The 25682-nt window shown below is 43.6% G+C and overlaps 1 protein-coding gene across 2 annotated transcripts in view; it reads right to left on the bottom strand.

The window, feature by feature from the left end:
• MED7 (mediator complex subunit 7) overlaps positions 1-22631 on the bottom strand; it is a 48162-nt gene extending 25531 nt beyond the window's left edge. Inside the window, exons 1-3 of one of the 2 annotated variants that reach the window (XM_069653939.1) lie at positions 22491-22631; positions 16698-16796; positions 16275-16367 (exon numbers count right to left, since the gene is read on the bottom strand). The gene's annotated coding sequence lies outside the window, so the exon portion shown is untranslated. The remainder of the gene's footprint in view (positions 1-16274; positions 16368-16697; positions 16797-22490) is intronic. The other variant, XM_069653940.1, reaches the window with a different exon arrangement.
• Positions 22632-25682: the final 3051 nt, after the last annotated feature.

Here is a 25682-nt window from a genome sequence, read left to right as displayed (position 1 = left end):
GCACGACTGCCTTGAAATACTCTCTCACGTATTTCTCTTCTTCTTTCATCAATCAGCAATTTACAATTAACTTCACCAGGAATCACAAAGGCTCAAATTGCCCATCCTTTCAAATGCACAGAGAATTGCCAGAATCAAGAAAGAAAAGCACACTAAACAGTGGCATGATTTGAGTTATTGCCTAAAAGAAGTCAATTGAGTATGCTCCAAGTATTTCTGAACCAGGTCTGTACCCAAAACCATTAATTTATAGGGGGCTTGCTATGGATGTTCCTGTCTGATGTGTCCCGATTTATGAGTGAAGCGTCTCTTGGTGCTTGGTTAACTTCCTCCAAGACTTTTACCCATTGGGCTTTAACTAGCTGCATCTGCTCGCTAATAAAATTAGAGGTGGGTGTTCTTGAGAGGCAGTACGTTCTTATCTGCAGAGTTCTTGTACCTAAAATGCTGCAGTCATTTTGTGTGTGTCCTTTAAAATACAAGTACCCGTTTCAGTTTCTTAAAAGTAAATATCAACCAGAGTCCCAGCTTGCAGACAGCAACATGGTCAGGAAATAGGAGGATATGCAGGGACAGAACCCATGACCAATGGGGTCTTTACTGGGGGAACAAAAAAAAATAAACTAGTACACCTTAGCAGGAAGGCCTTTGCTAGTATGAGCCAAGCACTATTCTCAGGAAGTGTCAGAAGTCTCCCACCGGCCCCATAAGCATAGCTAATGTGCAATAAATTATGCACCACAGCTGCAGAACTAGTGCAGTGCTTATAGAAGTGGAAAAATCCTCCAAAAAAGTAAACCCAGCCATGGGTAAATTTTGCAGAGGCATGGTGTCTCACACATGCACCACGGCCGGATAAATGTAGAGCAACAACAGTGTTAAAGCCAGAGAGGGGCAGCCAGTAGGAGCATTTATTCCCTACTTGGCGACGGTTTGAAAGCGATCAGCCTGATCAGTAAACAGTCATTATGTGGAACTGGGAGGGAGTCGCCCCACCCAGGAAAAGGGGGGCTTGAAAAGGGAGGCTTGGTATGCTTAACAGCTAAGGTGCCTTAAGGCAGAGTTCTTCAAACTGGGGGGCTTGAAGGATTATGGTGACTTTTTAATATAAAATAAGCATTTGTGGTGGGGGAGGGGCAGAAACCATTTTACTAAGGGGGGGTCAGCATAAAAAAGATTGAAGACCGCTGCCTTAAGGGAATAAAGTGACCTCACACTTTCAAATAGCAAAGCATTTAAAAGGCACTCCTTTCATGCCCAGGTCAGAAAGGTCCTGCTACCGCGCCAGTCCTCTGATACACATGACTGCTGAAAAATGCAGACAAGCAAGAAAATAGCTCCACGCGCGACATCTAACAAGAATGAACTGTTCCCATCATTAGAGACACACAACCATCACCATGAAACGCATTCACCCCAGATCATCATAAACTATGATCAAAAGAAATATTCTCAAAATTAATGACATGGATCACTATCCCTAGCAAGCATTTAATAAAGTACAGGCAAACCATCTAATTGCTGAGGTCAAGAAAAAAAAAAAAAAAAAAAGCATTAAGGGGCAATAAAATCCCTACGGGAACCTCATCAACCTATATAGAGAATGTGACAAAGGAATAGTGCGCTCAAAAATGGTATTGTCCAGAGCGTTCGGGCATGTGGTTTTAAGCAAACTGAACGATCGTAAACAATTTCCTATGCACCTTACCATCGTGTTCCGCACTTTTACACATGCGAAATCAGGCAGTGGCGAGTGGCCATCTTGTGCTAATCTTATCCGTTGCTGCATCGCCCCAAGTTGAACTGCCCTTGAGGCACTAATTTGTATCTCCCACCCCTGAAGTTGACATCACTAGACGCGTACGGCCCATTTCACAACGTGAATGCACGTCTCACGTCACCGTTCTCTGTGCACCAGCTAATGACGCGCCTCCATGGAAATGGCAGGACGCCTCTTTCCTCAATAAGTATAAACAGACCGTTTCTCATCATACAACAGAGTTGCTTTTTCAATCGTTTCACTGTCTTTTTTTGTATATCCTGTGACTCGTTTCTGCTCTGTTCAGCTATCCTCGTAGCCTGTTCGATCCGATACTAATACTAGCATTACTAATTGATTTTAATTTTGTTGTATTACCAGCCCTACCAGTACAAGCGAGAGTAGTCCGAGGTGGAATTAGTTGAAAGAGAAAGGTGTGGAAACTATGGGGCATCGGATCACAGTTGGGAGGACGCATCACTGGATCCTGAGCCAGAGCCTAGTCGCAAGGAAGACGTCTCCACCTGGTGGTACTTGCAATCAGTGCGAGGTCATGCCAACCGAGGAGGCGAATTGCTGCTGCAGAGAAAACTCTGGATGCTTGGCCTACATATCAGAAGACGAGACAGCTGCTATGCATTACCCAGCTGCATGACATTCAGGGCAGCCTGCCTCACAAGGTCCGTCTTGAGGATTATGATGGTGCTTATGCAAGAACTTCGCACACAACAGTTCGCCCTCGCAATCCAATTAACTCGAGTATGCTAGATCTGATGTAACTTAGGAAACCTAACATTTTAGATATATTATCGTAACTTTCTCACAAATCCATACATCACTCGCGATTTGGGGACATCAGACTGGTCATCTTATGTGTCTTTCACGTACAGCCATGAAACAATATTTCTGTCCCCCAAACGTTATGGATTGCATGCGTGTTCACTCTACACTTTAAAGCCCAAGTCGATTGATCCATGAAGTCAAATTTGTACTTGCAACTATGCCATAGGATACAAGATTGCATTTTCAACTAAGGTTTGTACACTGATCATGTTCATTTAAATACAGTTTGCATGTTCCTCTTCCACAGGTGGTACAGGCTGGTGGCTCATCGTCCGTTTACATGGTGGCTTCATGGGAGGCTTGGATATCGTGTTCGATGAGTAATACCCGCCTGTGTCGTTGGTGCCATTTGAGCCAAATTCCACAGTGACAGCGGTCAGTACAGGGGATTTTCCCACACTGTGCTGAAACCCGAAGTATAGAATTTGTAGTACATTTGTGCCATCAAAATCAGCAACAAAATAAAATTGGGAAAAAAAACATTTTATGAATAGTTGTTTAACTTTTTAATTGAATCAAGGACACGCTCAGTTGTCCTGGCAGGGCTGGCAGGGCGGGAACGGCCAAAGTTCCAAACACCATGTGCACTTCAAAAAGGTATCTTCCGCACAGGGGCCATTGCTCACATGGCCTAGGCAGATCCAGTGTCTCCAGGCTCCCCTGAAGCAGGCCGCGCCCCTACAATCCACATAAGTGTGTCTCCCTTCAGCAGTGTTCCGGCCCTTTTCTGCATCACAGACACCCACTTTTCTAATTCTTCATAAACCCCTTAATAGTTATCCTGAGAACATCTGTGAGCACGGGAAGTCCACTTGCGATTGTGCTACCTGTTCTCCTGCTACTAACTACCCAGCTTGCTGAATCAAATTGTTAGTCAAGGTAAGGGCAGGTCACCTAATAAGCTCCTTCTGATCTCAAAATGTCTATATTTCGGACGAATGTACCTAGTAGTGTAATGTTCATTCATCTGAATGACTTTACCATTGTCTGTTTAAAGTGTTGTGATCTCGATAATTTAATCAGTGTCAAAAGTGATGGAATAGCATCTTTTTCGAACCATGTCTATAGAAAGGTTTGATATAATCCCACCAATCTCATGTATTGTGTAGAATTATTTTTGTAATTATGTGTACTTTTTTTATATTTCCAAAAATGCCTGCTTGTATGGTTTTCGGTTCTAGGAGCCATGTCAAACGTATGGGCACCATCATGCATAAATTCCCAATTAATATCGATTTAATAAGAGAATGGGTTCGATGTTGTGGATTTCCGGTGGACGAGCTTGAAAGTAGAGTTGAGGAGGTCTTGGAAGACTTGTGGGCCAATCTATTCCGCATATGCAGCCTGCACTTTACCCCGGAAATGTACAACCAATCACAGTACACAAAAAAGCATTGACTCAGAACGTCTCGTAAATTGCTTTCCAATGCAATTCCAACTCTATTCATGCACATGCTACCTCAGGCGAGTCCCGGATGATGAATTGCATATTTACCATATTGTTATTACTTTGTAACTACACATCTGTCCCTGGTTTATGGAGCATTATAGAAAGGAATTAGGACCATAGAAAACAATGCCATAGTGCCCTTCAAAAGAAGCATTTGGAATTGTGTGCTTGACATGTCTTTTTTTTGGAGAGCATACTGACTGGAGCACAGACCCCCGCAAGTGACAACACTGACATGTCCAGTATACCAATGGTGAGCCCTACAAATTTGCAGGATATATCAAGAGTTGGATCTTCCCACATGTCTAATCAAATTTTCCCTTTTGCGACTTCGTGACAATGCACTGAAAATGAAGGCGCAAGAAACAGCATCCATTTCTTTTCATGCGTCAACAACAGCTTCTAGCGCCTACCAGTTATTGTTTTCTCAATTACGAGTATGCATTATGCTTTGAATTTCAAATATGAAATTATGTATCCAGTCGGTTACACTACAAGGCATAAATTAATTTTGCAAAATTGATAAGTGAAAATTGCTAAATAATTGTTTTTTGATTAGCAATTCAACCTAAATGGCTAGCAACTATTTGCATCACCATTTGCAATGGGGCGAGAACTACATTTTTACTATTAACTCCAAGAATGTACATATGCCGCGACATTAAGGCATCCTCGTAATAAAGGCCATTTTAAGAAAAGGGATCAGGCAGTTTGAAATGAGGTCAGTGACTGCGTATGAAGTTTTACAGGTGACAGTATGTGTGTGGAGGGAGAGAGGGGTCATCATTTTTAAAAGAGAGGCAGGCCACTGTGGGGGTGGGTGTATATAAATAGTGCAATATTGCATAGGTGACAACTTTATTAGGCTAACTTATTTCATAATGATGCCCATTTTGTTCTTGAAAGCTAGCAACTGCCAGAGGAAGGGTCTGAAGGGAAAAGGTGGGTGTTGGAGTCCAGGACCCGATATTCCAGTGTCGAAACCTGCCTTAAAGTGATAAGGGCATCTACGTTCGTTCTGAATGCCCATAAGAAATCATTGCATGCTCTGCCCACTCCTGAAGTTAAAGTACTATGGTTTACACAAAAGGGGGCACACAATGTTGTTTAAATAAAGGCATTGTGTATGCTCTGCAGTTCATGACTACACTCTGACAAATGCGCCCTTTTTGTTATTCTATACTGCAGTGGCAGACCTCAGATGTTAAACATGGGGGCAAACATCTTTGATCCCCAAGTAATGGACACTGGTCATATGTTCGAAGCAGAAAACAGATGCACAGCAATTTTAGGTTTCTGCAAGAGGTTGATTGTTGCCAATAATTATTTCTGCGGCACAGATTGTAAACAATTAGAACCGTCTTAGCATTTTTTTAAAATTGCTGGAATCCCGGTTTGTCTGTGCCACAACATATTTAAACATGGGCTTCTACAGGAGGCCATGACTTTAGCTCGATGTGGATTTGGTTCTAGTCGTGGATTTGGTTCTAGTCGTACCTTGTGACTGCTGGCTCTTTGCCTTTCATAAACCAGTGCAGCTCTTCCATTCAATGTCTGTGTGTTTGGAATGCCACATATTTTTGTCCCTAAATAGCCATGGGGTTGATATGGCTTTACTTTGTGTTCTAGTTTCAAGGTATTATGTGGTTTTGACTCTTTTTTGACCCAGGTCTTAACTACTTGCATTCATTTTCTCAAATCCCATCCAGAGATGTGGTATTACTCACGTCCAAGAACAAAAAGGAAGTGCTTGTCAGCCTAGATTCTAATGACATTTGTGTAAAGTGCCCAGTAATCTACTGAAGATGAGTACATGCATCTTACATGTTAGCTGTTTTAGTTACTTGTTAAGGCAGTATGCATTGTGTTTGGAAGTCATTTATTTTTGCTGTGTGAGCCTATGTCCCCAGATAGTGTCTGTGCTGGGCGACTTTCTTAGTAGGGGCTGAATAACTGTTTTAAGGTTGTTCATAGGCGCACAGTACGGGGACTGTCGGACCAAGTAAGCCACAAAGCAACCGGACCATATGTACATTCATATATAAAGAGGTTAAGCCAAGAGAATATCACTGCACTTTTTTATTTTCCACACCCTGAATGGGAAAACTACAAGTCCCAGAACACAAAATAATGGAAGTCTGAAAAAATATTTTTCAGCATTGTACATTTACCACTAAGACTCACATTAAAATAAATGATGTAATAAGGCTACCAGACTATAGATATGAGTCACAAACTTCCAGCTTGTCGATATTCTGCTGCTGTTAACAGTGTTTGACAGAAATGCAAACCTTTTTGCCTGTGATGCTAGTAGACTGGAAAAAAACACGAATGTTTCAAAAGGTGTTTTGTGTTGCTCACTCCAAGTGTGTCGGAAGCAGACAGATTTGCTAGGTAAGACGAGATGTCTGGGAGTCTTTCAGTTGGAGGTTTCATCTTAATGCCAATTGCCCAACCTTTCACACATAGCCCCTGCTAAGACTTTAATTGAGGGACTGTTCGGATCACAGTTTTCCTCTGAAGTTTGTCATGGTCATGAGGGCTCTGAAAGTGTGCGGGTGCTTAGGCACACCCAATAACTTTGGGGTGAGGGGGTGTCTGTAAACACAATTAGTGTTGCGTAGAACCTCACTCTACCACCCATCTTACCCCACGTATACATCTTCACAGATTTCAGTGACTGTACATACTAAATGAGACAAGACTCATGCACAATGCCCCTGTTGCAGGAGCGGAAAGCTGTACAGGCAGCTCTGAAGGTTGAGTGACTAGTGCTGGGATACAACATGTTCAGAGCTGCCTTTTAAATGGTTCAGCATTTTTTTTTAATTCTTTGGGGATAATGTGCTGTAAAATGCAGTTTTGATGAAGGCTGGGCGGTGAGGGGAGTCAGGCTTTTACTAGGACACGTGCTTTGTGCCGGAGCAGTGCTCTTATGCCTGTAACTGGCAATTAAATGTGTGCTGCACCAAACCTGACTACTTCTATGTCTTTTCCGCATAAATCCTTTACTTGATGGGGTAAGTGAAAGGTGGCATGACAGGCATGATCAAGGAAACCTACTTAATAGAGCGAGCATACATTATAGTTTCCATTGTAATGTATGCACGCTCTGTAAACTGTAAATGAAAACTCAATTTGGAAATGAACACAACAGCAGTAGACAGTATTTCACCCTTGCACCAGCCCCCAGCATGATCTGTACAAAGACTTGGCAGAACTTGCGCCGTCTTATTTTGTACTTGAACGCCACACTTCCTGCATTTAACAAAAGCCCCCACCATGTCTATTCCCCTCTCAGATCCAGGGCCCTGTGCAATCATCTGCCTTGTAAAACTCTCAAACTCCGGAGTGATTAGTTAACAGCCGCTCACTCCTCCAGCCTGCGGCCGTAAATCTTTAAAACTGTGTGTTAAACTTCAAGAATGAACACATAGAATCTCTAAGTCAGCAGCATGGGATGCGACCTTACCTCTGCAGATAGATACCATTGGCAGCAGCAACACATGGGTGCAGGCACTGGCCATGGCCATGAAATGATACAATCTTTCATCAAAGCCCGGGCCTCTGCCTCGCCTGCTCCATGCGCCACAAGCTCTGAACACCATCCATGCATTTAGCAGTAGTGGAGTTCAGCACTCGCTCCAAAAATCATCTCGCAGTTAGTGCGACATAAGTAAACAAATAAAAAGCAGCTCAATGGTATTATATTGCAAAGTGTGATGTGATACCGCTTATTTTATGCCTTGCACTAAGTCATTGAAGTGTTTCTCTTTATAGGTTCCATTGTCTGCATCCAATTGTGTCTGTTCCATCTCGCGGTTTTCATCCATACTGAAACAAGTACTGTGTTACAGGGGGATGCTGGTACCTTGACTACAATCTCATCATCCTTTGGAGCTTGTCCAGCTGCATACTGACAGTTCCCCAAGAATGAAAGTAAATCCTATCAGACAGTAACATTCATATAAACGTGCATTCTTTCATACTGTTACCATGCGAGTCCCAACGTTACCAATTCTCCCCAATGCTGAACACATTGCAAAATGTTTTGAGGGCAACATTAGAATCACTATGTTTGCAGTGATCTCTGATCGAGTACATTTGCCATCAATCAGGTTAAAATCGAAATGTATATTTTAACTAAATGGCGTACACTGTTTACGAGGTTATGTAAGCAATGAGTGATGAAAGATTTTAATTTAAAAAATGTTTGATTCCCTTTTTTTTTTTTAAATCAATGTTCTATTCAAGGAATGTGTACAAGGTCGGGAATTACCAGCTTGCTGGTGCCGTCGTTACAGAGAGGACCACGGTTTCACAGAAAATCAAGAAAACAGGGGTAAATAACATTCCCACACGAAAACAAAGCGCACACAGATGTGACAATGGGGAGGAAAATAATGAACTGCTGTCAGACAATAACGAAAATCACTATCAATGTAGAAGATTAAAATAGTATTCACTGTAGCGCAGCATTGGTGGATGCTAGCAAACAATTTGTTTTTCGAAAATATTTCAAATTAAACGTTAGTCAGCAGGCAGGGCTAATCGCTCCCATGGGAGTGAAGGTCACTGCATTTGAAGTTGCTTGTGGCCTGTTCACACCGACGCATCATGTACAGTATGTTTTTGATTTGTGGCTTTCCTTCACCAAAAGGCAAGTTAGCATGGGCGCCCCTATGAAGGCTCAATTGTTGTTCGTCCTTGGAAGAAATGGAGTATTCGCTTTGGAATGAATGACGGGAGGTTTGTAATACCTGCAACAATGATAACGCATCCCCATGCTATTGCGAGCTAAACATACTGCACAGCATTAACCTCTCAAACAAATTGTGTACTCAAACTTTCTGCAATGTTTTGTGATTCCATTGTTTCTGGTTTGTGATCATTAGTTTTCACACGGTGCAGGATTAATGGTTAAATGGATAAATTAGAATAAAGGACAGTTATTGAGAGAGATTTCTGTTAGATTTCTGTTATGTTTTTTACACAAATACATCCTACCATTCTGCGAATGTCATCGTGTCCAGATACCAAATGATGGCTTCTTCAGCAGGCAGTGGCAGATGCACCCAAACGCCTGGCTAACCATCACGCTTTTGTTGGACGCTCGCCCCGGGCCGATATGCCCTTACGTGGTACCAGCGACCTGGAGCAACCGGACATAGTTTAGGGTGGTCTAACAAGAACCTGATACCGAAGTCTTGCGATTCACGGTGCGTCCAATGCGATTCTTCTACCGAAATTAACACTGTGTGCCTCATGATAAACAATTGACATTTGAAAGTAGTCAACAATTTGGTTAAATATGGAAATTGGCTGATGGTCTCAGAGTGTTTATTGTGAAATAAAAGCACACTATAAATTGCAGAGTATTAGGGTTACCTTTAAAAATAGCGTTTTCTATTCCAATTTGGGACGCGCTGTGCTGCGAGAGGATGTGTGTGTTGATATTCTGAGTTCTGCGTCAACTAACGTTAAGACATAGGTGATGACTGGGCACATTTGGCTACGCTGCCCACTAACATCATGAAAATAGGGGGAGAATATCGCTAGGAATAGTGATGTCAGCTTCAGGGGATATGAATTTCTGCCACAGGGGCAGTTCAACTTAGGGCAGTGGCAACGGAGAAGATTAGCACAACATGGCCCCGCCTCGCTGCCTGATTCGCATGTGTAAAAGTGCAGAAATCTATGGTATGGTGCATAGGAAATGTTTTTATGATAGTTCACAGTTTGCTAAAAACCACGTGCCCGAACATTCGGGACAATATTTTTGAGCACACTATTCCTTAAGTATAACTAGAACATGCAGTCATCAGAGTCCCTGAAACGTACATTTGTAAATATTAAATCATGCAGCGATATCCCCAAAGCGTTGAACAAACTAAAACAAACATGGAGTAGAGCACAAGTCATGGGGAGAATTAGAAAACTGTCCCCTGCGCAGAAAAGCTGGCACAATTAGCCCTACTGTGAACCGAAAAAGCAATGGAAAACGGGGGTAAACAAGCCATACAGGTGTTCTTTAAAATACATGGCGTAAAAAGCTCTGCCTCACGTGTATAGCATCTGTAACTGCCAGCAATGAAAGAATATTCAAGAGCATTACAATACAAAATGACAGTCGTTGAATGCCAGGCAGTTTGCTTTTTATGGGGGGGGGGGGGGAAAGAGAGGGAGGGCAGCTTCACAGAACCTCTTTAGGGGTGCTTTGACCTTGAACTTCAGAGTACCTGCCCTGTACACTTTTCACATTACACAAATCTGAACTGGTGCACATACTGTGAACAAACTTCCCTAGCTAGAACAGGGGGGTTGGGGGGGGCGCGGAGGTTAAGTGAAAGCAATAATCAGGTTGCAAGCATGGTTAAGACAAAAAGATAAATGGGGGGGGGCATCTGTCTACTGTTGGTTAGAGGAGCCTTTTCTCTCCCTTCTTCATGAGAGCTTGGATGGCCAATATCTGCAACTGTTCTCGGTGTGCAGAATCACAACAGCAAATGTGGAACTTTTGTAAAGTAAAGCCCAAAGCACCCTGTGCCACCAGAAGGAAGAATATAGGAATCAAAGAATGCATTCATCAGGGCATTTCAACTATCCCCAGCCTGAGACTACACTTGGCGGTGTGTGTGCAGCACACCCCGTACCACACAGCGGCTCAAACAGTCTTCCACACACTCCAAAACGTAGCCAGCCTTCATGCCAGCCAAACAAAACGTTGCCACTTGGCACCCTGCTTCAGAATTAAGCAATATTAAAGATGCTGCGAAAGTCACATACGCTTCCCACGAGCCACACATCAACAATCCCCACACAAGGTAAATCTATGGCAACAGGTGTCTGTGCATCGGCATGCAGCTGTCGGGCAACTTATGATTTCTCTCACACCCAATTAAAATGTGGCCATGTGTACAAGTTGTATATGCATGTTACCGGACACATAGCAACGTAGCACACAAGGGCACAGCAAGCACATGGATAATGGACCACTTTAAAAAGCAACCAGGTATTTTGCAAAGGTTTTTTCAGTACATTAAGTTTCTGCCGTTGAAGCCCACACGTGCACTATCCCCTAGGGACCGGGGAGGGTAAGTGCTCTTCCAAATTAGCAATCAAAATATGTTAACATATAGCGGTGCCAGGAAGATAGAAATTGGGTTTTTTGCCTTTTTATTTTCTTGATAACAAGATAGTCACTCTACAGCAGTGGTCTTCAAACTCTTTTGACCCTTCGAAACCCCCTAAGAAAAATGGTACCTGGCTTTGCCCCCTCTATACACATGGACTCCAAAATATTTAACTGGTGTAGAATGGTGCCGCAAATGGTGGTCTGGGTGCCAAACAAATTCTTTCAAAATCATTGCTTGCAATAACTAAAATTAGAGAGCAAATATTTGTAAACACAGCATTCAGAATTGTTTGGTACAGAGTACTTAAAGTAGTGTTGGATATGTATTATATGCATTTCCTACAGCAACAGTTTATTAAGTACAACATGATTACTATCAACGCAGTCACTTGCAAGTCAGATCTTTCCACAATGGCTATGAAAATATATTTTTTTAATAGACCCTGACCACATTTATTCACCAATTACAGTTTGCTCCTATGGTAGCAGTAAGACCCTAACCTTTCCAGTGTCAAAGGCCCTGGAAAAAATGTGTTCAGCGAACTAGCCCACATCTGGGGCAGGTGTATAAATGTGATTTCTACAAAAAGCTGACACAAAGTAGTATTGTGAATTAGCTGCTTTATAGGTTGTTTTTATGCGCTCTTTTTTCATGGTTCAAAAATAAGACGTAACACACATTTGTGTTCAAATTGTTGATTTTTTTCTCCCTCCTTTTACTAGAATACAAGATCTTCAAGTTTGAGTTCATATTAGGTACTGCACACTTAAATGATTTATATAAAGTGACAACTGATTATCAAACATTAATGATCATTATACTGACATAAAAACAATCATAAATCAATTGTGGCTTGTATTTTCATGTTTTCTCTTTTCAAACCATTTTTGGTGAAGTAAAACAAAAATATTTATCCCATTTTATTGCTTTTGACTTTTTTGCAATCCCTACCTTATCAGGACCAGTGTTAGGTACTCCTAGAACTACACTCTTCTCATGGGTATCAGGCAGGTAGTTGGGTCAAGCTGGGTGGAGGCTTGGCAGGCCTGGCATAGGCACACAAAGAACCCATAGCAAATCCCTCCTTTAATTCCTTGGTAGTGTTTGTAATAACTTCCTGGTTACCACTTCCTGTTGCCAAACAGGAAGTGCATGATGATTCATATACTCTCTAGTGTTTGGGTGTGGCTGGCTATATAAGCCACACCTAAGATTCTTCCAGTGCTTCGTGTTGCTTACTGTGAGCTGTATCAGCAACACACTTGCAGTGCTCCGGATCAGCCAGCTTCTGCTTACCTGCTCCGGATCAGCCAGCTTCTGCTTACCTGCTCCGGATCATCCTGCTTACCTGCTCCGGAAGAACCTCTGTATTACTCCACGCCGCAGCCATCTCCAGTCAAGTGGGGACTTCTACACCGGCACCTGTAGGAACAAAGAAGAACTGCGTTAACACACGCACATCAGTAACGCTGCGCATACTCTCCAAATCTTCCCGCGACACTGCAATCCAGGTCAGTTGTACGAACACACAAACCCCTGCAAAAGAAAGAAGAGACATTATTCATTGCGCTCGCCCCAATAACATGGACACTTATTTCACTGCGCTTGCGGTGCATACTGCGCTTGCGGTGCATACTTACCAAAAGCCTCCGTGTATACTTACCCAACAACCAAGTATCCCGTAGTGCTAAGCCTGGACTCAAGGCGCTAATACCACATAATTTCTCCTGCAAGGGAAAGGGAGAGAAATTACGAGGTGTGCTCGAATTGAAGGAGCTGCGCAAACCTACCAGCAGCTAGCTTCTACACGCAGCGTTCTCACCCACAAAAATACCAGCAAACAAAGACAATACGGACAATTTTGGACACTCAACATTCTCCGCGCAACCTTCACTTGTGGGAAGGACGTCCTAGCCAGTGAAGAAACTGACACCTTGAACACTCGGCATTGCTGTGAAGGCATAAAACAGCGTTTGGCATCTGAACTCCGCCTACAGACATTGGCACCAATCACATGAGTGAATCGCGCCCCTGCAAATGCAGGATGGAGTGCACACCCTACTATAGATCAAGGTAAGCCCGTAGGGGGACGTCAAAGCACATAGTAAAGGGAGGGGAAGGGCCCAGGGGAATCAGGTGAATTCAGGTCTGAGTGTACACCTTGTATTTGACAGGTATTCCTCCGGGTGAAATAGGGGAAGTGAAGACTGAGTCAAGGGAGGCTCGTCTATCGCTCCTGCAGAGACACAGGTGAGTGTGACAACTCTATCTCCAACTACAGGGACCCGATAGTACGACTCATAAATAGCAGGGCCGACTGAGCGAACTATTTCTTTCCGTCCCCGGAGAACCACACAGCGGTACACTTTCTTGTTGACGCGTCACTTGCAAGTTGGACAGCGGCATACTGGAGAACTAGTGTGACGGATGCACCTGTCTTTCAGCAGTCAGCCTATCACTATTGGGTTACATTTTTTGCAATAGCCAACCACTGGTTTTCTTCCAGCTTTGACCACTATTTAGTTTTTGGGGCTGCAAGTGCTGAGAATCCAATCTTGCAGAGGTACGAGGTTCTGAAAGGTAACAGTACATTGACTGCACATTTGGATTAAGTTGGAAACAATGTATTTTGCCAAAGTCCACCCAAGGACACTTTTTTGAATTGGCTGTCCAGTAGGCGGCCACTTAGAAGCTCCATTAGTTCCTCCTGGAGGTGTATTGGGAGGTGGTCCCATAAGTCTGCTAGGAAAGGCTGAACCACTGATGCTACAATTGTCCCCTGGAAAGTACTAGAGCGTTTTGGAGATGGTTTCCCATTAGATCAGCAACACATGAAAGACCTTACTCGGCCTCCTCAAGAGCATCTGCTAATAATGGAAATGCATTGGAATGCAGACATCAACCCTCCTCCTCCAAAGCTCCAGCTTCTTCTGGAGTACTGACATTTTTGCCTTCAAAGCCAATTATATGGTTTATTTTCTGTGCCTTGTAAGGAGAGATTTAGAAAATGTAGCTTTAGGTCGCCATGGTACGCTAACAGTACAAACCAGTACAAGCTCCTTTCGTCTGGTCTAAACCCAGGAGAAGTGTCTCACTTTCTTCCTGTGTTCCTAAACACGACTTAACACTTGTTTCCCCTGTAGAGCAACCCGACCTGTGTGTTAAACAGCAAAGCATCATGTTCAGCTCCCATTTCTGCACATAATGTGGCAAACAGACGGGCTCTTGTGCGAATGCACACAATCTTTACAACAGCAGTCAGCACCTCTGAGAGTCCATTCCCCATATTAAGCACAGGCATAGCTACCCCGGGCCATCACACAGTGCTCCACATATATTGTGGACAATACTGCCAACACTTTTGCTTTTAACCCAGCTCTAACATCACACATTGAAGGAACACCATCCATGCAAATACCAACACACGCCTCCCACTTTAGGCAGTGGGAACTTAGGAAGTAGTTAATGTCAAAATCTATAGATGCAGTTGCTCTACCCTGAATTGTTTTACAAAACATTTAGTCAATATTTCTTTTCCACAGCAGTACCTCACAAAAGTAATCAAATGTGCTTCTTTTGAAATGTCAGTGGCCTCATCTAACTGTAGGGCAAATGACTGTTTCAAGCACAATATCAATTATGTACTGACATCAGAGGACAGGTCAGTGAGGCAACGGAACATTGTGTTGTCAGATATAAGGATACTTTTGAATTTCTCTTCTGCACCATCACCAAGCATTACCCGGTTGACACCGAAAAATGTTGGCTGAATTACTCTCAGCATCTGTAAGGGCTCCCCCCCCCCACCCCCAGATAAAGTGGTAAGAAGCTTCCAATGTATTTGCAGGTACTGAGGCCACGTTTTTAACATTGTCTTGTTGCTTGTGTATGCTTTGCAGCTGCCGTACAAACAAAACCCTGGTCTTTTTTGCTTAATCTGCCCGTTTTGTTTACAAATGCAGCCTTAATTGTGTTGGGTTTAGGCTTGCTAATGTAGCGCCACAAACCATCTGCAATCCATGTGAACCCAAAGTGTAAATAAGACATATTTCTGTGTTTTTGCATTTCTTTTTTCCGTTTCCACCTCTCCTTCTACTTTTAGCTCGAGATTCCTCCATCTTTCGGCACTAGGATAACGATCCAGTTCTGTGTGTTATTTCTGCATTTTAAAGCCCGAACAAAAAAAAAAAAAACAAAAAAAAAAAAGACTGATTCTTTTCCAGCTGATTTTGTATTGGCTTTAAAGTGCGGAAATCACATACTGCGCTCACTCCTTCCGCACCCACTCATTGATATTGATATTTTATTTTTCTATTGCGCTCATACACAAGTGTTTCATTAACTCATCAATCAGGGGAGGAATCCCTGAAACCCCAGTTTCCCCACCCACCACACGCATATATATATTATATATATATATACACACACACTCCAAAACTCACCTCTGCCTTCTGTGACAACTCTGCTGGGGCTCACAGTGCCCGTCAGCCACTGCGCGCACTCTTGCACGACAGGGTTTTTTTTTACCAGCACGATACTTCGATTTAGAAAGACTGCTCTGTGCGGTCATGGAGTGGCCTTTCTAAATCACACCCCAACCCCCTCCAATCAGTACAGCGAAAGAGATCTTTTCATTTCGTACCAACGATCCATCTAAAAAAGGAGCCCGACTGTGAAAACATTGCAAACGCCCACGTTAATTTATGTCAATTTAAGTTTTTAAAAACCATTTCAAGTTATCAAAAATGTGTTCATGTGACAAACACCACATGCAAAGATTTAAAACGAACCATGTGAAAAGGCTGGGGGGAAAAAAAGTGCCCAAAAGAAACCATGTGAATAGCTTGGGGGAGAAAAACTCTGAAAAAATGGGTCAGAAATACTGATTGGATTCAAATACCACATTGATACAAGCCTCAGAAGACTACCTGTTCAGATCGTGAAGTTCTAGCCAAAAATTTTTTAATTAGTGTGGTCCTGGACTAAGCCACAGATATACCTTACCTGGATGCACATTGCACAGGGCCGATATAAACCTTTAACACTTCTACTCAACCAATGTTACATAGGGAAAAGAAATCCTTACCTGCCTCTGTGACTGGGTCAAGTGCTTCACTTGATTTTTCTTGCTGGGACACAGGTGGTAAGGGTTGACACACCGATGCTTGGAGCAATGCTGCTGCAATGAAAAACAGTGAAGGATACATTGGTCTACCCGAGACTTCAAAATTAAGATTAGATGAGATGAGCAGGGGTTAAAACCAGCTCTTGGGTGTTATGTCCTGCCTACTAGCTGATGCCTAACGCTGGGAAACCAGGAGAGAGTACACAGTGCACTGTATGCAACTCCCACATGAGACGTGAACTTTCAGTACCGCCCCAAACTGGACGAGAAAGGAACAGACTCAAAAATAGGTTTGAAAACCCTGTGACTCCCAACTATACCTCTAAAACTGCCCCACCATCACCCACAGCAAAATACAGTAGTTTTTAAAAAAGACATTCTTACCGTCGGGAAGTCCTACTGCAGATGTCAGGATTTTTTATGGTGCCATTGCTGCTGGGGACTTTGCTGTCCAAGATGGGACGATAGAGCCAATTTGTGTTCCTGCAATTGAAAGAGTACAATAAAAGAAATATTATAGACGTACCAGATTGACTGTACCAATATTTGCACACTACATTGCCAGTCGGCACACATCCTCCCCCAGCACACAAAAGGGTGCAGGGTCCAACCAGGAAATCTCCAAAATTCCCTATAGGCCAGTCCACCCCAGCTGGCAGAGAGAACAGAGCAGTCAGAGCACATACCTGGCAACGTGACTCATGCTCAGTCACAGACAAAAATAAATGTGAGAGAAAGAGCATCAGCTTGTTATATTTTACCCTTTCTATTCCCTGCCTAGAATAATTGAGACTTCCAGCCTGCTGGCATTCCAATCATTTATCTAGATATCTTACATAGAATATGACATGGTAGTTCTTCACTCACTGAGCTAACTTTCGGAAACATTGAGTAATATGTAGCTTATAGCGTCATTGTGGTATAGTTGAACTCAGAAGGCGTGCAGAATAGCATTACTCTGCCAAAGTTTGAATTTAGAAAGTGTGCATAATATCATTGCTGTGCTAAATGCTCAATCTAGAAATCTAGCGTAACTGCGGTACTGTTGAACTTAGAAATTGTGACTAATGTACGCCCCCCTGTCCTGATCTGATGCTAGATCGCAGGCGCTTTACTGATAACCACCATATCACACTACTACGCTTACTCTCCCCTATACACCATCATTCACTAGAACACAGCCGTACTATGACACATTCGGTCTAGCTGTTCTCATAACAACATGACTCCACGAACTCCACATCATCCTAATAAAACACAGCTAGCTGATCACATTCCGGCTAGTTTAAGCATCTCTTCAGGCCTAATGCAGCCAGAACTTTGTCTGGGTATCAACCCTCCAGACTGAACACATCCAACTGATTTCCCCAGCACCACACCTACTGCTAAGAAGCAGCTATCGCGCAACAACCACACCAGCTGCACACATCCGGTGCGCCCACGCACCATACCACACTCTCTACTGACTGAACTGCGGTTCCCAAGGGCGTTCAACCTACCAGCGCTTTGAGATCATACCAATGATACATAAGGCTCTATATAAATTCCAAGTAACATAACATACTGCAGTTCGGCGACAAAACTGACATAGCAGCAGACTACACTGGCTGCCATGCCAGACAAGAGGGCCGCTGGCTTCTCTGCAACATATGGTGCCACATGCAGGCAAAGGCACAGCCGGAAGATGTACATGAATTCCACTTTAAATTACTTCTATGACAGCAGTGCACCCAAAGTAAACAAACAAAGTACTGTTGGTAATGCAGTGATTTTATCACATCAAGACTTGCTCTATAGTAGATGGCTCCCGGGGCAGCTCAGCAGGTTGACAGACCGTTCCCGAGACGTTATATATGCAAAATATAATTATGTGTATTGATATATTGTTGTTTCTTTTAATGTGTTTAAGGTTGAATTTAACCAAAACTATGAAAACAAAAAATATATGCCAAACTTGGTAATTTAATGACTTTCTGCAATTACTTATAAAAAAGGAAGTGCTATAAAGTGGCCAAGGGATGGGTTGGTCAATTTCTGCCTCCGTTTGGCACACATTAATTTCGTAATAACTGCAACGGAAGCATTTATTTGTAACATAACATCTTTATAAATATAACCTGTGCTAAAACACAAGGCAAGGGGCACACAAATTAAAAAGTATTGGTGTGGTACTCTGACCCCAAAAAATAAATAAATAAAAATAGTGAACACAAGTTTCAGCAGCGATTAAGAGTTTGGAAATGTTCCTACGAGTGTGTAAAATGCACATTTGAACAAGAATAATTCCAGCAAGTAGAAGGCCTGCTTTCAACAGTGACCAACTCCCTACCCGCCACAGTGATGTTCACAGCCCATTGATTTCCGTGGTGTCCCTTTCAGGACAATAAAACCAAACGGGAGGAGCAGACAGAGCCAGGAAATGTGCGAGTGACGGCTGGGGAAAGACGACCGCGAAGATTAGGTCACTGAGCCCCAAGCTTCCCAAAGCAAAGATGGGGGCTTGGCAAAGCCTGGTCATGCCCAAGGCAGGCCAGGTCGCGAGATCCTACCAGACATCTGATGCCAGATCTTGGACACAGCCAGAGCCCTCCCATGGACCAGAGGTGTGACGAATCAGAGGGGCAGCCAAAGGTGGGGGCCGGTGTTGTATGATATCTGGCTCTAGGAAAGAACAGCTCAGTGGAACTTCCACTGAGCTTCGGAGACACCTGTTGGTGTAGTAAATACTACTTCAATTGTATTGCAGTTAAGCTTTCAAATTTTGTTTAGTGGCACTTTGTTAGTAGTCAATCTACCATAGATCAACGCATGTTTGGTTATATTTCAATCATTTATCCATCGTTATTTTCAAATTTCTCTTTATTGTTATCATAATGGCAGAATCTCTTGCCGATGCATTTCAGACCGCGTCCTTCGTCACGGCGAGTTTCTTAGTGAGAAGGACGGAGTGGTTTCAGTTCGAAATTCAACACTCACATCAGCACGTTTTCATAACCAATAGGCTGCCATATTGCTACTTGTTACTGTGTTTTGTTTTAAAATCCAATTTGGTTACCATAACCAACGGGAAGCTTAAAGATGAGCCGAGTTACACTGATCTGCCAGGACTGCTCTACAGGTTGCTGGAAAGCCCAGCCATCTGCCGTGGGGGAAGAGATATCAAAACACCGGCAATGCATGCTTCCATCCCTGCTCGCCTCTTTTTCCCCCGCGGCCACCAAAGTGGGGGCACAGAGCAAGAGGGGCGCAGGGGGACCTGCATTGGAGTGATCCGGGCCCCCTGCTTGCCTCCTTTCCCCACGCGTTTGCCTTCGTGGATCCAAAGGGGGCGAGGGAAGCAGAGGGACTGACAAAGGCCTGACAAGCTTGCTTCCCGGCACCCCCTCCAACTGTGGTGTGGCAGGCTGAGCCGAGAAGCGGCATACTTACCAGGCAAAAAGACGCAGGCGGCACCAGCAGGAAGCAACAACACAGCATGGACGTGCAATCCAAATGCAGGAAAGAGCACATCCTGGTTGTATTTATTTCCCGTTTCGTGGGCACACCCCATCACGTTGCACTGACTGAGCATGTGCATGAGGAGTGTGGGGGGGGGGGGGGCAGTGGTTCGCCATGCAATGAAGAGAGCCAAAAAAAAAAAGTTCTTTTCTCACTGTCCTGTATCACATGCCCCAAAGATTGAAGACCTCTGCTTACAGTATGGCTAATTTTTAGGGCTAAATACTCAAATGTTATCTTGCTGGCAAGACTACCAGAAGTTTGCATGTTCACTGTATACTAGCAAAACAACATGCAGGCACATAGTCAGTGATCCATTGCAGGGAAATGAAGGTAGTCTGTCCTATACAGAGAGGAAGAAATTGCAGGGTTGGGAGGAGGGGGAGGAATGGTCAAGAAAGTCATCTTTTGGTATAGACAGACTCTGGCCAATACAGCCCAATGCACTGCCTGCCAGCACTGAGAGGTAAAGCTAGGCACATCTCCCTGCAACGTTCAGAACCCCTAACCTCGGAAAGGCATACCTGCCGAACTTGCAGGTTTTCCCCAGAGACTATGGGTTTTTAGCCTCTTCTCCAGGGAAGAAAAGAATGCAGACTGGAGCAAAATAAAAACATACAATACTGCTTTCAATCCGGTGTTGAAAGCAGTACTACTGTGTTTATTTTGCTTACACTTTCATTCTTTTGGGCCAGTTTGCCTTATGTTTTAGTCGCCCTAAATTGAAGGGCGACTAAAACATAAGGCAAACTGGCCAAAAAGAATAAAAGCATAAGCAAAATAAACACGGTAATACTGCTTTCAATCCAGTGTTATTACACCGGATTGAAAGCAGTATTCTGTGTTTATTATTTTTTTCAGCTTACCAGGGCTCAAATCGAGGGAACACGCAGGTGGACTGAGTCCACCCACTTTTTTTAAGAGGGTGGACTGTCACCCCAGCTAAAGTGAGACACACTGATGGTCCTCTTTGAATTTATGCCGACCTCAGGGATTGAACCACAGCTATTAGGATAGTTGCATGCTGGACACCCCACCACTACGCTGACGAAAAACAACCAAGGTGAAATGTCCAATTGCGGTACTTAAACGTTTTCAAAAACACTATTTTAAGAAAATATCCTCTCTTGGTGTTGTGTGTGCATTGATTTTATGGAAGGTGTATGCCATTCTTCCTATGCAATTTGGGTGGTTATGAATAGCCAATTTGATACAATTTATTGCATTCCACTGAAAAGTGCAAACTGCACATTTTGACATGTAGTCAAGCTGTGTGTGGGAAGCGTGGCAGATTGTGTGGCTGTAGGCAGGGCATAAATCTCAGGGTTTTTTAGTTTCAAATGTAGGCAGGTATGCGTAAAGGCAGTAAAGTTACAGAAATCACGACAAGGGCACTGCATGCCATCGTACTGAGCTCATTGCTGTTTTAACAGTGAAAGCCGTTGTAATGTGTTGCCCCTCCTGGAAGCTTGGGCTTCTGCTGTCAGGAACCACGTGACCTAAGTTATGTTATTGAGTTTATATAGCACTTTAATCCAAAGCACTTTACAGTATAAGTAGGTACAATAATGAAAGAAGCATATTTACAAACATCAAACAAACCAGTGATACAGTATGAAAAACAATTTACTCAAAAAGGAGGGGGGGTAGATGATGGGGGTTACAATAACTGATTTGATGTCAGCAGGAGTGGGGGGGGGGGGAGGAGAGCGGGGGCAGGAACCCCCTGGTGATGGTGAGTAATAAAGCAATGAGCAGTTTCCCCGCTCTGCAGTTTTCAGAGTGACAGAAGATGGTGTGCTGTGTCTTCATTGCTCAGCATCACGCTGGTGCAGCGTAGTGTAATAAGGTGGGTCTGTACAAGTATATCATCAGCGTTTTGGCCAGTCCACCACCAAGAAGCTGCTTGGATGGGTGTGGGGATCGCAGTGTTTTCGCTCCTTGTATACATGGTGTCTTTGTCTTCCCTACCATCCCGTGTGGTTCTTAGTGGTGCACAGGACTGGACAATAAAGCTGATGATGTACTTACCTGGTGTAGCTTACCTGGTGTACAGACCGACCTTATTACACGTAGCTAGCAAAGGGCCTAGGGCCCTCCACCATTGTCCCTGCAAGCCAACACTGCGCCCCCCCCTCCCTCCCTCCCTCCCTCCCAATGGCAGCATGCCATGGATTTAGAGCCCCTGCCAGCAACTCTACATTCGGAAGCCGGTGCCCCTGCTAGGCAACGCCGGCGTTGGGTGTTGGAGCAGGCCTGGGTGCTCCCATTCGACAGCTGTCTGTCCCCCGCTGGGTGTCATGTCGGATGCACCCGACATATGCAGGGTGATCCTTGTATATCAACACGCTACATGACCCCAGCCTTGGTCTGCCTGGCCTGGGGAAGGCCATAACAGCCGTGTTGCGCGAATACGGGCGAAAATGGCGTATATCCGATTTGCTGCTGGCAGATACCTTGAAATTCCCTCGCGCGCACAGCACCGCCATGAATCACTTCTGTTTGGGATGGGAGGGGGGGGGGCGAGGATGTGTATATCAACCAAGAAGAAACACAAAGATACGCTGTTGCTGCAACTAAAATCAAAATAAGAAAAACAAATCCACCGGCACCCAAATATACCTGGCGCTTCTCGGAGAGGAATAAGCGCCTTACAAATGCGCAATAAAAAATAAATACCTGCCGGTGTACGGCATGGAGCGCTGCTTCCTCCGTGATCCTCTTCCTAAGCTGGTAGGTAGACGTCCCACGTGTAAACGTCACGACGACGTACCAGAAACGTCATAACGCCGTAAAGGCATTTCGGAAATTATCGGCAAACTTTTAAACGACCACACAATGCTATTGGGTGTCATAGAGACTTTATGTGTTATTGATAACGAAAGCAATACAAGGCTCCCGTTTAGCACTCTCTGACACACGTTGCAAAGGGGAAAATGAACAACCCTCTCCGCGGGGAATGCCAAATCGCCCCCCATGAAGGAGAAAACAATAACAGAACTTTTATGCTGTAAATTCGCATCCAAATACGTCTGTCTGCATAAAACACATATCCCATCTGCTGCACCTAACAAATTCTCCAACCCCCACGCTCCCCCTTCAGCGGGGAGGATAAATAACTATTCACTGGTACAGTGGAAGTCCCATTAGGAAGGGAGGAACGCACTGAGCCCCGCCCCACAAACCACATCTGCCCAGCCCCCCTCAAATACCGCATCGTTTTGTGGTTTTCTCACGCAGAACTGAATTCGCCAGTACTTCAAGTAAATCTCACCCGATGCACATTTAACAAGAAACCCAATATTGCCTCATCTCTGTGATGCACATTACATATCCCCAAAATACACTGAAATAAAGAAAAAACAAAACTGAAAACTGAATCCGCCTGTACTTTACGTAAATCTCACCCCTAATGCACATTACAAACCACCAAAATACACAGAAATACCCCCTTCCCAATATTGCCGCTCTCCATTAAAGTAACAAACATAAGATAACGTGAAGACTTACCAGAAACCAAGTTCAAGCACCAATAATATCTGGAATATGTATAATGATTTCTTTTAACTTTGGTGTTTTATTTTCCTTCTGTAATATAATGTTGTTTCTGTATATACTTGTGAATAAATAAATAAATAATAAAAAAAAGCACCATTAACATTCAACTATACGAAATGTGAACGTTGCGGCCCAAGTGATGCAGTGCAGCCCACGCGAAGAAGTGGAGGCGGAGTGTTGCTATGGACGTTTTTCGGATGGGAACTACCCTTTACGAAACGCTCATGTCCCATTTTGAGGGAGCATCAGGTGAGTGCATTTTATATGCATTTCTTTTAGCATCCATCTACTTAGGCTTCTCACACCTTTGTTATATTGTTTAGAGGAGCCCTTTTGCAACCTCAAGGAATGCACGTTGAAGCTATAATTCCTTGTATTGTACTTATCACATGTTAAAACTAAACATTGTAAGTAAGTGCATTTCTGAACATCTAGTTTTGAAATTACACAGGGCAGCCTGTTGTTGTTGGTATTGTAGACACAGTAGCTGCTCTGAAGCTCATTTATGGTACGGTTCAGGCTCTGGAAGGCTCGCAGATGCAATAGCTGCAGTGCCGTTACTACACAGACCCTGCTCTGGTGTAACTGATACATATATAAATACCTGCGCCGGATAATGGTCGCAGACGCAGTAACTGCTGTGCAGCTACTCCACAGACCCTGCTCTGGTGTAAGTGACCATATATAAAATACCTGCGCCAGCTAATGCTTGCAGACGCAGTAACTTCTGTGCAGCTACTACACAGACCCCGCTCTGGTGTAATTGACTATATATATATATATATATATATATATATATATATATATATATATATATATATATATATATATATATATATATATATATATATAATACCTGCACCCGCTAATGCTCGCAGACGCAGTAACTGCTGTGCAGCTACTGCACAGACCCTGCTCTGATGTAAGTGGCTACATATATAATACCTGCTCAGGTTAAGGATCGCAGATGCAGTAACTGCTGTGCAGCTACTACACAGAACCTACTCTGGTGTAAGTGACTACATATATAATAATACCTCTGCAGGCTAATGCTTGCAGATGTAGTAACTGCTCTGCAGGTACTACACAGACGTGCTCTGGTGTAAGTGACTACATATATAATAATACCTGCGCAGGATAAAGCTTGCAGACGGCAGTAACTGCTCTGTGCAGCTGCTATACACAGACCCTGCTCTGGTGTAAGTGACTATATATATATATATATATATGCATATATATATATATATATATATATATATATATATATATATATATATAATACCTGTGCCAGCTAATGCTTGCAGACGCAGTAACTGCTGTGCAGCTCTGGTGTAAGTGACTATATATATAATACCTGTGCCGGCTAATGCTTGCAGACGCAGTAACTGCTGTGCAGCTACTACACAGACCCTGCTCTGGTGTAAGTGACTACATATATAATACCTGCGCAGGCTAAGGCTCGCAGATGCAGTAACTGCTGTGCAGCTACTATACAAACCCTGCTCTGGTGTAAGTGACTACATATATAATACCTGCGCAGGCTAAGGCTCGCAGATGCAGTAACTGCTGTGCAGCTGCTACACAGACCCTGCTCTGGTGTAAGTGACTACATGTATAATAATACCTGCGCAGGGTAATGCTTGCAGACACAGTAACTGCTGTGCAGCTACTACACAGACCCTGTGTAAGTGACTACATATATAATAATACCTGTGCAGGCTAATGCCCGCAGACGCAGTAACAGCTTTGCAGTTACTACACAGACCCTGCTCTGGTGTAAGTGACTAAATATATAATAATACCTGCGCAGGATAATCCCCGCAGAGGCAGTAACTGCTATGTAGATATTAAACAAACCCTGCTCTGGTGTAAGTGACTACATATATAATACTACCTGCGCAGGCTAATGCTCGCAGAAGCAGTGACTGCTGCTCAGCTACTACACAGACAGTGCTCTGGTGTAAGTGACATTCACAAAGTGTTTGCGTGATGGAGTTCTTTCTGTGAATTGTTTGCCGATTCTATTCTTGTGGCGTAGTTGCTTTGAGGACTGTTGCTTTGTACAGTTTGAGTTGTCTTTGGTATTTTATTTAGTCTTGTCTGGTGTATTGTTCTCTCCATTTTGTTTCCATTTAGTGTTTTTTTCAGTTCTACTGTGAACCATTTTGCTGCCAGTTTTTTTGGTGTTTCTTTGAATGTTTTAACTGGTGCTAATTGATCAAGGTCCTTGGTGATCCAATTGTCGAGTTTCTTCTGTTGTATCTATGTTTGTATCAGTGGGATCTCTCTCGCCTAGGTTGTCGTGGTGGGTTG

This window comes from Ambystoma mexicanum, chromosome 3q, assembly GCF_040938575.1.
Source record: "Ambystoma mexicanum isolate Mex_15411 chromosome 3q, UKY_AmexF1_1, whole genome shotgun sequence".
NCBI lineage: Eukaryota > Metazoa > Chordata > Amphibia > Caudata > Ambystomatidae > Ambystoma > Ambystoma mexicanum.
The sequence above is the reverse complement of the archived record's forward strand: the minus strand, read 5'-3'. Positions and strand labels throughout refer to the sequence as shown.